Genomic DNA, 11,745 nt, shown 5'->3' with positions numbered 1-11,745 from the left:
AGTACTTTACATGTACTAACTCTTTTGATCCTTACCACAAATTATGTGTCATGATTTATTACAATCTGTTAGCCAAGATGACTACAATAATTTCTTCCATCCTTGTATATGCAAACTTTTGCAATTTGACTTTATCAGTTCCTCTTTTAAGAGGTAGAATCTATTTAATTTTTATTTTTATTTATTTATCTTTTGTGAGATGTAGTCTCACTCTGTCACCCAGGCTTGAGTGCAGTGATGTGATCTCGGCTCACTGCAACCTCTGCCTCCCAGGTTCAAGTAATTCTCCTGCCTCAGCCTCCCAAGTAGCTGGGACTACAGGTGCACGCCACCATGCCCGGCTAATTTTTTTGTATTTTTAGTAGAGATGGGGTTTTGCCATGTTGATCAGGCTGGTCTCCAACTCCTGATCTCAGGTGATCCACTTGCCTCAGCCTCCCAAAGTGCTATTGCGTGAGCCACTGCATCCGGCCTATTTTTAATTTTTTTGAGATGGGGTCTCATTCTGTCACCCAGGTTGAAGTGCAGTGGCTCAATCTTAACTCACTGCAACTTCCTCCTCCCAGGCTCAAGTAGTCCTCCCGCTTCAGCCTCTCCAGTAGCTGGGACTACAGGTGCGAGCCACCAAGCCTGGCTAATTTTTTGTATTTTTGGAAGAGACAGGGTTTTGCCATGTTACCCAAGCTGGTCTCAAACTCCTGAACTCAGGCAATCCAGCCCCCTCAGCCTCCCAAAGAGAATCTATTTTTACATCCACGAATCTGGTCTGGCTTTGCAACTTGCTTTGATGATGGGATGCTGTGGAAATTACTTTTTTTTTACTTTGGAGTTAGGCCTCAAGAGACTGCACAGCTTCCACTCTTGGTCTCTTGGAACACTTCCACCATCGTTTGAAGAAGCCTGGGCTGGGCTGCTAAAGACCTGTGTCCAAACACCCATCACCAGATATGTGGGTGAGGCATCTTAGAACATCTAGACCCAGCTGAGTTGCTGGATAACTATAGCTGCATTAGTAATCCAGGGCAAGATCAGCAAAAGAGCCATCCAGCTGAGCCCACACCAAACTGCCAACCCACAGAGTAGTGAGGAAACAAAATAGTTTTTGTTTAAAAATTTTTAACTGGTTTATTTTGCAGAACTAGACAACTGAGAAACCATTCCCATTTTGCAAATGAGGAAATAGAGGCACAGGAAGGTTGAGTAATTTGCCCAAATTTTCACAGCTATGATTATGATTTGTGGTTAAGTCATGGCTTGAATTCAGTTACTAACAAATTGAAATTTATAAAAGTATTATTCACTCAAACATTCCTCCCAGTTCACTGTTAGCATTTATCCTGGACAAATGCATCAACATTTTTGAGGGTCAGTCTCTCAATAATTGTAGAAATAGCCCATAATACAATATAATCCAAGTCAAATACAAAGTGAAGCTACACATTTTGAAAAAGAAAAAAAAAGTAGGATTTTATGAAAGTAATATTGGGTGAGGTGCTGGTGGCTCATACCTGTAATCCCAACACTTTGAAAGGCCAAGGTGGGAGGATTGCTTGAGGCCAGGAGTTCAAGACCAGTGTTGGCAAGATAGCTAGAGCTTGTCTCAGTACATAAATAAAAATACATGGTTTGATTATTGTGACAGAAGTTGTTAACTGTTACCCAATATTTGTTATCTTTTCACTGACATGAACCCAATTTTGCCTTGGGTAGTAATGTACTCAGTTACAAATTCTCTCCTCCCAGACTCCTCTGTAGCTAGGGATAGACATGTGATGGTGTTTCGGCCAATGCAACACGAAAACTTCTACTTGTGGGTCTTCTGTGAAAGTTATTGCTTTCCCGATAAATAAGGGGCAGACTAAGTTGACTCAAACCTTTTTGCCTTGAGTCATGCCCCCTATGAATTGGAATGTGGATGAGACTCCTAGAGATGCAGCCGCTACCTTGAGAAAGCAAACAGGAAACCTTCAGGAGGGTGAAGCGGGGGCCAGGGGAGCTGCATCCATGATGCTTTTCATGAGCAATGGCACCAGCCCATCTGTTTGTCCTTGGATTTTTTGTCATATAAGAAAAATAAGCTCCTAGTTTGTTAAAGTTGCTAAATTGGGTTTCTGTCAAATGCAACCCTGACTGATACAAATAGCAGAGGATTAAGAGACGCCCTTAGGATGATAGCTGAAGCCATCAATTACCTTTTGCAAAACATAGTAGTACTGCAGAAGTCAGATGTGAAGTGAAGGGTGTCTTGTCATGATATCACACAATTTTATCAGAAAAATTATAGTTTCAAAAAGTCAACATTAGATTTATTATTTTTAAGCAAACTTTTTATTCAAGTACAACATACCTGTGGGAGAGTATACTGGATTTATATTTGTTTGTCTTAAAAATGACTTTGTCTTATAATTGCCTTTTTGTTGCAGTTATAACCTAAATTTCTGTCAATATTGGATAAAGTAAATGTCTTTTTTGTACTACTTGGTTTCATGTCTCCGTATAACATTATGCATGAAATTTTGCCCTCCCCAAAGTGGATTCATGCTAAAGCGTTTTTTCTTTTTCCTCTGATACAATTAATTTTGGATAAGGATGTGACTTGTATCTCTTTCAGAAAGTGGTAGATTTCTGTAGGTTAAGATGTAGAAGGCCAGGCGTGGTGGCTCACACCTATAATGCTAGCACTTTGGGTGACCGAGGCAGAAGGATCTCGGGCTCAAGACCAAACAAACAAACAAACAAAAAAATTCTACCTGTTACCTGTTATCTTCTCTGATCGTATCCTAGTGAAAACAGAAAGCAACAATTAAAAAAAAATTCCTAACACGGTGAAACCCCGTCTCTACTAAAAATACAAAAGAATTAGCCAGACATGGTGGCGGGCACCTGTAGTCCCAGCTACTCGGGAGGCTGAGGAGAATGGCGTGAACCCAGGAGGCGGAGCTTGCAGTGAGCTGAGATCTCGCTATTATTGCTCTCCAGCCTGGGTGACAGAGCAAGACTCCATATAAAAAAAAAAAAAAAAAAAAAAAAAAATTCCAACCCCACCACTCCCGCCTGCTCCCCTCAAGAATCATTGAGGAAAACAAACCTGTAATACTTACTGGGAAATTCAATCATTTCTTTTTCTTTTCTTTTCTTTTCTTTTGAGACAGAGTCTCACTCTGTCGCCCAGGCTGGAGTGCAGTAGCACAATCTCGACTCCACCTCCTGGGATCAAGCGATTCCCTTGCCTCAGCCTCCCGAGTAGCTGGGACTACAGGCGCCGCCACCACGCCCAGCTGATTTTTTGTATTTTTAGTAGAGACGGGGTTTCACTGTGTTAGCCAGGATGGTCTCGTCCTGACCTCGTGATCCGCTGGTCTCAGCCTCCCAAAGTGCTGGGATTACAAGCTTGAGCCACTGTGCCCAGCCTCAACTGTTTCTTAACATGTGGATCAAAAAAGGAAATAAGGATAATTTTTTTTTTTTTTTTTTTTTGAGACAGAGTCTCACTCTGTCACTCAGTCTGGAATACAGTGGCGCCATCTCTGCTCACTGCAACCTCCGCCTCCTGGGGTCAAGCCATTCTCCTGCCTCAGCCTCCCCAGTAGCTGGGATTACAGGCACCTGCCACCATGCCCGGCTAATTTTTGTATTTTTAGTAGAGATGGAGTTTCACCATGTTGGCCAGGCTGGTCTTGAACTCCTGACCTCAGGGGATCCACCCACCTGGGCCTCCCAAAAGTGCTGAAATTACAGATGTGAGCCACCGTGCTTGGCCTCACAGACATTTTTAATTGTAATAAAAATTATAATTACTTTGCAACACATGTAACAATTCATCCTCCCACCAGCAGTGACCAGGAGAGGTGTCCGCTTCGCCACAGCCTCATGCACCTTAAACGCTAGTGCTCTTTGGAATTGTTGTCATAGTCACAGGTGTGTTCTAGCAGGCATGTTCCTGACACTTCGAGAGGCCCAGGGTCTTTGCACGTGCTTGTAGGATGCCTGGAGCTCCTCTTCTGTGAATTGCCTGGTCCTATCTCGGCCCATTTTTCCGTGGGGTTGTTTGCCTTTTTGTTATCAGCTTGGAGGAGGCCTTTGTTTATTAAGGTCAAGGAGGCCCAGGAAGTGGAGCCAGCCTTGTGAGCAGGGAGGGTTCTTTCTGGGGCAAGGGGCAGATCGGAAGATCTGATAGAGAGCCCCCCTCCACCCCCAACTACTTGCTCACAGTGTGTTCAAGGCTTACAGATCAGAGAGCAGGAATGTGCAGGGCTCAGGTCAGCATTAGGGTCAGGTTCTTAGGAAAAGAAAGAGCAAACACAATGAAACACAATACAAAGTAAAGAACAAAGTGAGAAAATCTAAGATAAAATAAAATAAAGGCAATGAGGCCCTGGGCCTGAGACCCTGAGAAAAAGCTAGTAGGTCTTAGTCCACATCCTGCCCCTTGTTTCCTTCCTTATAAATGTCTGCAGCAACCCTTTGAGTGCGCATTGGTATTCCCGTTGAGTGAAGGATCCGGCCAGGCACGGTAGCTCATGCCTGTAATCCCAGCACTTTGAGAGGCTGAGGCGGGCGCATTGCATGTGGCCAGAAGTTCGAGACCAGCCTGGCCAACATGGCGAAATCCCGTCTGTACTAAAAATATAAAAATTAAGCTTGAACCTGGAAGGCGGAGGTTGCAGTGAGCTGAGACGCGCCACTGCACTCCAGCGCCTGGGCTGCTACAGAGTGACTCTGTCTTAAAAAAAAAAAAAAAAAAATTAGCCAGACATGATGTAATTAGTTAAGACAGGGATCGCCTGTAATCCCATTTCTCCACTGGCTGAGGCATGAGTCAAGAACCCGGAGGTGGAGGTTGCAGGAGCCGAGATCACACCGCACTCCTGCCTGGTGGCAGAGCCAGACCTTGTCTCAAAAAAAAAAAAAAATCCCCGTGACCCAGCCCAGAGAGGAATGACAGCCACGAATGGAACTTGAGGTTTCATTCCACACCACAACACTGCCTTTTTTTTTTTTGAGACGAGTCTCCCTGTAGCCCAGGTTGGAGCCAGTGGCCGGATCTCAGCTCACTGCAAGCTCAGCCCGTTCACGCATTCTTTGCCTCAGCCTCCCAGCAGCTGGGACTGCCTCGGCCACCTCACCGCTATTTTTGTATTTCTTAGTGAGACGGGTTTCATCAGGTTAGCCAGGATGGTCTTCGATCTCCTGACCTCGTGATCCCACCATCTCGCCTCCCAAAGTGCTGGGATTACAGGCTTGAGCCAATCACCGCCTCACAACACTGTCTTTTTTATTGTTTTACTTCCCTTCATTGTACGTTGTTTTATTTCATTGTTTTTACCCTAAGGACTTGTGAATAAATGCGTGGAACTGCAATGTGCATACAGTAGGCGCCCAAGCGTAGGCAGTGCAGCCCCAGCTCCCCGCCCACGGGTGGCTTCGCTGATGAGCCTGAGGCGGCAGCTCGGCCCCCCCGCCCGCCCTCAGGCAGCCTGGCTCCAGGCCAAGGGGCAGCCGAGAGCGTTGGGGCTGCGGGCGGGAGTGCACGGCCAGGTGGGCTTTTTATGGCGCGGCCCAAGGAGGTCATTCTTTTTAGTGGGCTGTACAGTGTCCACCGCAAGGCACTTTATTTTTAGCTCCTTGAAGGCTATGATGGAGCCACCTCCCTCGCTTTTCCCAGTGCTTGCCTCCACCTCCGCCTTGACGCCCGGGTGCCCGCGGCTGCTCCCGTTTGTAGTACCCCGATCTGTGGAGTGCAGGGTCCCGCTAGAGGTCCCTAGGCACCCTCAACTCTCGGCACCCGTCCCCTGGCACAGAAGATTCCAGCTCCCGGGTCATGGCCCCCCACCCCCACTCGAACCTCCATCCCGTTCTGCGCCCAACCTGAATTGCGCTTTAAAGTAGTAATAATATTTTCCACTTTGATTTTGGATTCGGGGAGGTACACGTGCAGGTTTGTTACATAGGCGTACTGTGAGGTTTGGGGTACGAATGATCCCGTCACCTAGGTAGTGAGCATGGAACCCAGTGGGTGGTTTTTCAGCCCTTGCTTCGCCCACACCACGTGGTAGTCCCCAGTGTCCGCTGGTCCATCTTTGTGTCCCTGTGCAATGCATTGCCCTTGACCGGACAGGCGATCTCCCCTAGGTGGGAGGCTGGCAACCCTCCCCCGTTCTGCAGCCTCTACCCCCAACACTCCAGCCAGGGCCAGCTCAGAGGCGCCCTGACTTGCCCACAGGGCGTGCACCCATGCTCGCCCAAACCCCTCGCATCCAGCGCTGCAGGCCGGGTTCTGAGCGCCGTCGGGCGTGGTGGAACTCGGCGGGGCCCAGCGCGGGCCTTGCCACGGGGACACCGAGCAGGGTCGCGCTCTGCCCTCTTGCCGCCCCTCCAGGCCAGCATCCTCGGGGATCGCGTGAGTGACGGCCCCACCCATAGCGGGGGTGAACTGGGCTGGCCCGAGGGGTCTCCGCAGCCTCCCCAGCCGCGGTCCCCGCCCGCTCCGCGGCCTCCCCGCTGGGGTCGATGGCTAGGGACCCGGCTCCGGCCCACGCCAATCAGCGCGTCCGCAGCAGCGCGAGGTGGCGGCCCGAGGGCTGGCGGGGTGCGGCTGGGGCGGGTTCCTGGAGGCCTGGGTGGCGCAGGCCGGGGGAGAGGAGGGAGGAGGCGGCCCTGAGCCCCAGCCGCGCGGCGGGTGGGCTACCCTGACCCGACTCCGACCTGGCCCCGTGCCCTCCCGGCAGTTCGATCGCAAGGCGTCTGCTGCCATCTGGTGGCGGCGCCCGGGCAGCTGCGGAGCGGGGAGGCCTGGCCGGGCGGGTGCTCAGACCCCAACACAGCGCCCCGGCGCCCGCGCTGTGCTCCAGGGAAGTCCCCAGCAGCCTCCGGCGTTGCTCGGCGTCTCCCAGAAGAAACTGAGCCCCACGTCTTCTGGGAGCCAGCGCGCGAAGGCCGGCTTCGCGCCCAGCGGGTGACGTGCGTCCCTCTCTAACCTGGTTTTCTCATTTCTAAAGTGGGATTCGTGGAAGTGAGTGCCTTGTGGAGGCTTCGCAAGGCTCCCACGTTCCCTTAGCTCAGAAATCAGGCCTTGCCCCTGAGGCGCGAGGCTGCGGGCACGAGGCTGCGATTTGGCGGTAGCCGTATTTGCACACTGGCAGAGAATTAACCTCGGAGCTGGCTCGGTGCGGGTGTTGGAGCGGGTGTGGAAAGGGGGAGAGTGGGCCAGGATCCCACCAGGAGCACCTGCAGATCGCCCTCATCGTCAAAAGCAAGGCATAGGCCGGGCACGGTGGCTCACGCCTGTAATCCCAGCACTTTGGGAGGCCGAGGTGGGCGGATCACAAGGTCAGGAGATGGAGACCACGGTGAAACCCCGTCTCTACTAAAAATACAAAAAATTAGCCAGGCACAGTGGCGGATGCCTGTAGTCCCAGCTACTCGGGAGGCTGAGGCAGCAGAATGGCGTGAACCTAGGAGGCGGAGGTTACTGTGAGCCGAGACTGCACCACTGCACTCCAACCTGGGTGACAGAGGGAGACTCCGTCTCAAAAAGGAAAAAAAAAAAAAGAGCAAGGCATGACCCCTGCAGAACGGGCTGTAGGCTCAGGGCGAGGGGGGAGGGGGAAGGGGCAATCACTGGGGGCCAGAATCCTCTGAGCCTGGGGACAGGGGCCTGAGCGAGGCAGGTAGAGCCCCAGGCCCAGGCAAGAGCTGGAAGAGTATTAGCTTTTGCTGTTGTAAACTCCATGGGGTCCTCTGCAAACCGCTTCCCAGACTCGCTCCCTCATGCCCTGGCTCGGCTTCCGACATCACCGGTGTTGGCCACATCGCAGATTTTCTGCTTCCGCCTCTGTAAACTGGGGATGCCAATGCCAGCCCCCACTCCCAGATGAGGTACCTGGTATACAGATGGCTCGGCCACCCTGCTGACCGTGCCCCCTGGCATCATTGTTCCCCCGGGGTTTCCCTCTAAGCTCCCAGAGGTTAGTTAATTCTCTTCCAGTGTGCAGAGACTCCCATAGCTGCCCCCAAACCTTGAGGTCCTCCCCCATCTCCTACTGCCTTATAGGCCAAGGGAAGGCCCGCGGCTTTCCTGAGCCAAGGGAAGGTGCGCGGCTTTCCTGGGAACCCCTTCCCCACGGAGAGTCCACATCACAGATCATGTTTTCTTTCCAAAAAACGGAGTCCCACTGAGGCAGAAACTCCATTCTTTTAATAAGATGATGGCATATTTAAGGAAAATAAATATTTCTTTTTTTTTTTTTTTTTTTTTGAGACAGAGTCTCGCGCTGTTGCCCAGGCTGGAGTGCACTGGCCGGATCTCAGCTCACTGCAAGCTCCGCCTCCCGGGTTCATGCCATTCTCCTGCCTGAGCCTCCCGAGTAGCTGGGACTACAGGCGCCCGCCACCACGCCTGGCTATTTTTTTGTATTTTTTAGTAGAGACGGGGTTTCACTGTGTTAGCCAGGATGGTCTCGATCTCCTGACCTCGTGATCCGCCCGTCTCGGCCTCCCAAAGTCCTGGGAGCCACCGCGCCCGGCCATAAATATTTCTTTAAAAAAGGAAAAGTGATTTGGATCCACTCACATGCCAAGCACTGTCCTGGAGACCCAGGCTGGGTGCATGGCTGCGTGGGATTCCAGCAGGCATGCAGCTTTAATTACTTCTCAGTGTGCCACAGAAGTGGCCTGCAGCACGGGGTGTGACAGCCAGGTATGCCACCAGTAAGGGGGATGTCTCGGCAGCTGCCAGCACTCTGCCTGTGAAAACGTCGGCTCCAATTCAAAGGTATCAAATATTTGCCTAGCTGTTCAACATTTCTTCAAATAATATACTCACGACTAATTCACATCCGGACTCGACGTCTTCATCTTTCCAGGCCTCCCTCCTGGATTAGCGTGTCTTGTCTATTCTGGGAGAAAGTTGTCCTACATTCTAAAAATAGGGTTCAGAGCCTGGACATGGGCATGCACAGTCAGGGGAGGCTTTATTTATTTATCTTAAGGGTTGTCCTCTGAAGACAGCTGCAACTGAGCCCGGGACTCACTCATCAAACAGCCATTCGCAGCTGGGCGCGGTGGCTCACGCTTATAATCCCAACACTTTGGGAGACCGAGGTGGGTGGATCACCTGAGGTCAGGAGTTCCAGACCAGTCTGGGCAACATGGTGAAACCCCGCCTCTACTGAAAATACAACAATTAGCTGGGAGTGGTGGTGGGCGCCTGTGATCCCAGATACTCAGGAGACTGAGGCAGGGGAATCGCTTGAACCCAGTAGGCAGAGGTTGCAGTGAGCCGAGATCATGCCGCGGCACTCCAGCCTGGGCGAAAGAGTGAGACTCCATCTCAAAAACAACAACAAAACAAAACAAAAAACAGAAAACAAACAGCCACTCACGGGTACTCAGCAGAGGGCAGGGTCTTCTAAGAACTCTGTGCTGGCTGCTGCCTTCCAAAACACTCCTTCCGGAGTGAGGACAGCCTCTCAGATCAGAGGCACAGGCCTCTCTCCTCCATACATGGGTTCTTCTCCTTCTGGGGGTTACAAGCTCCAAATGCCCCTGTTTCATCCAGGACCCAGTGGGAAGTGGGAGGCTTGCTCATTCTGGCCATCCAGGTGAAGTGTAATAAACAACTGTTTGCGTGGGGGACCTCAGGAGGAGGAGTGGTACCCTGGGTCTAGTAGCAGTTGGCTATTCCTATCCCTGGGGCCGCAGGGCTGCGGGAGGAGGCATTCTCTGATGCAGGCCAAGGTGGCTGTGTAGGCAGCACTCCCTGATAGCAGTGGTGACCCAAGAAGGAGGAGGAACCCAGAGAACCCCTACCCCAGGTGCTCTCCTCTATCCCCATTCTCCTGCTAGGGCCTCCCAGGTCCACCTGCCTAGAAGGCAGAGCAAGGCATCCACAGATGAAATCTGTGGAGGGGTACACAGAGCCGGTGGAGGAGGGTGAAGGGGGCTGTGCAGGGCAGAGGGGAGACCGCCAGCTCCTTTCTCTTTCTTGGACCCGCTCCACCTCTCCAGCCTCCTTCTGTGTCTCCTGTGCTAAGAACCATTTCTCTTTCTTTCTCATGTTTCATCATCGCTGTCTCTCACTGACTCTCCTCTCTGTTTTCCTCTTGATATATCCTCCCCACTTCTCTGCTGCAGAAGAGGCGAGGTGAGTACCATTCACCTCTCCCAGGTGATCCAGTGGCAGTGGGGCCCCCAAGCACTCTACACCGTCGTCGCGTTGCTAGAGGAAGGAGAGCAGCTGAGCCCTGGGGACCAGGGGACAGGCTTCCTTTGATTCTCTACTCTTCCTCCTCTGAACTACTCTAAGTGAAGCCAATCAGGATTATTTTCATTTCATTACTTCAAGGACTTTCTCCTCCAAGTCTTTTCATCCTTCTCCTGCCTTGGCCTAGAATTAGGGAGGGGGAGTTAGTCCCCTCCTCTCTGCAGCTCCTCTGGCCAGCATCAAGCCTTTATTGAGAGCTCCTACTGTGCTCCCAGCCTCAGAAATGATTTGGGGTAGGCCGGGCGCGGTGGCTTAAGCCTGTAATCCCAGCACTTTGGGAGGCCGAGACGGGCGGATCACGAGGTCAGGAGATCGAGACCATCCTGGCTAACCCGGTGAAACCCCGTCTCTACTAAAAAATACAAAAAAAAAAAAAAACTAGCCGGGCGAGGTGGCGGGCGCTTGTAGTCCCAGCTACTCGGGAGGCTGAGGCAGGAGAATGGCCTAAACCCGGGAGGCAGAGCTTGCAGTGAGCCGAGAGCCGGCCACTGCACTCCAGCCTGGGCGGCAGAGCGAGACTCCGTCTCAAAAAAAAAAAAAAAAAAAGAAATGATTTGGGGTGCCTGTGCCCGGAGCACTCAGTCCACACATGGGTGGGGACCCATGACCCATTCATTCAGTCACTGGACAGAATGCATCCAGGGCCACCCTGCTTGGGCTCTGGGCTAGACTCTATTTCTGAGAAGGAGTCTTGCTCTGTCACCCAGGCTGGAGTGCAGTGGTGCAATTTCACTGCAACCTCCACCTCCCGGGTTCAAGCAACTGATCCTCCTACCTCAGGCTCCAAAGTAGTTGGGACTACAGGCACGGGCCACATGCACCATGCTTGGCTTTTTTTTTTTTTTTTTTTTTTTTTTTTAGTAGAGATGGGGTTTTACCATGTTGGCCAGGGTAGTCTCAAACTCCTGACCTCAAGTGATCCAGCCACCTCCGTCTCCCAAAGTGTTCGGATTGCAGGTGTGAGCCACTGGGCCCGGCTTTTTTTTTTTCTTTTTTGAGACAGCCTTGCTCTGTCACCCAGGTTGGAGTACAGTGGTAGTGAGAACCATCATGGCTCACTGCAGTCTCTAATTTCTGGGCTCAAGTGATCCTCCTACCTCAGCCTCCTAAATAGCTAGGATTACAGGCATGCACCACCATACCCGCTAATTGTTTTTTTTTTTCTTTTTAATTTTTGTTGTTGTTTTGCTTTGTTTTTTGTTTTTAGGCAGAGTCTTGCTCTGTCGCCCAGGCTGAAGTGCAGTGGCATGATTTTGGGTCACTGCAGCCTCCACCTCCTGGGTTCAAGTGATTCTTGTGTCTCAGCCTCTCAAGTAGCTGGGGTTAGAGTTTGTGCCACCATGCCTGGCTAATTTTTGTATTTTTAGTAGAGATGGGGTTTTCCCATGTTGGCCACGCTAGTCTCAAACTTCTGGCTTCAAACGATCTGTTGGTCTCAGCCTTCCAAAGGGCTGGGATTACAGGCGTGAGCCACCGTGCCC

Source organism: Papio anubis, chromosome 20, assembly GCF_008728515.1.
Source record: "Papio anubis isolate 15944 chromosome 20, Panubis1.0, whole genome shotgun sequence".
Classification (NCBI taxonomy): domain Eukaryota; kingdom Metazoa; phylum Chordata; class Mammalia; order Primates; family Cercopithecidae; genus Papio; species Papio anubis.
Note: the sequence above shows the minus strand (reverse complement) of the source record.